A 514-nucleotide genomic window follows, 5' to 3' on the forward strand; every position below is an offset into this window, starting at 1 on the left:
GGGGGGGGGGGGGGGGGGGAGGGGGGGGGGGGGGGGGGGGGGGGGGGGGGTAATGAGGAATTGTCAATGGCCACAAAGAATGATTGCATATTGTAATGATGAATAAGCTAACTATACTGACCTAACCACCACATATTCTACACAATTATTGAAAATCAACGTTGTACCCCACGTGTATGTATAATAAAAATAAATTAATTAATTAAAATGCTATATATGCTTTCTGGAGCAGATAAACTACTTTGTATTATGACAAGTCATAGTAATTGGTTTCATTTGAATTATTTAACTATAGTAACTTACTCTCAAAAGTTTAAAAACATCTATTTTGTCTTTTAAAAAGCATACAAAACAGAAAACAAACTATTTAAGTTCTATTCCTAAAGCCTTCTTATTTATTCCTTGCTACAGAGCTTTGCCTGTTTTCATGTACTAATAAAATCCGTTGACTATTCAAGCATTCCAAAAGCAAATCCAAGAACCAATCTCCACTGAAAAGAATTACTTTTCCTAC

This window comes from Galeopterus variegatus, unplaced genomic scaffold (genome assembly GCF_000696425.1).
Source record: "Galeopterus variegatus unplaced genomic scaffold, G_variegatus-3.0.2 Scaffold404, whole genome shotgun sequence".
In the NCBI taxonomy this organism is placed as follows: Eukaryota; Metazoa; Chordata; class Mammalia; order Dermoptera; family Cynocephalidae; genus Galeopterus; species Galeopterus variegatus.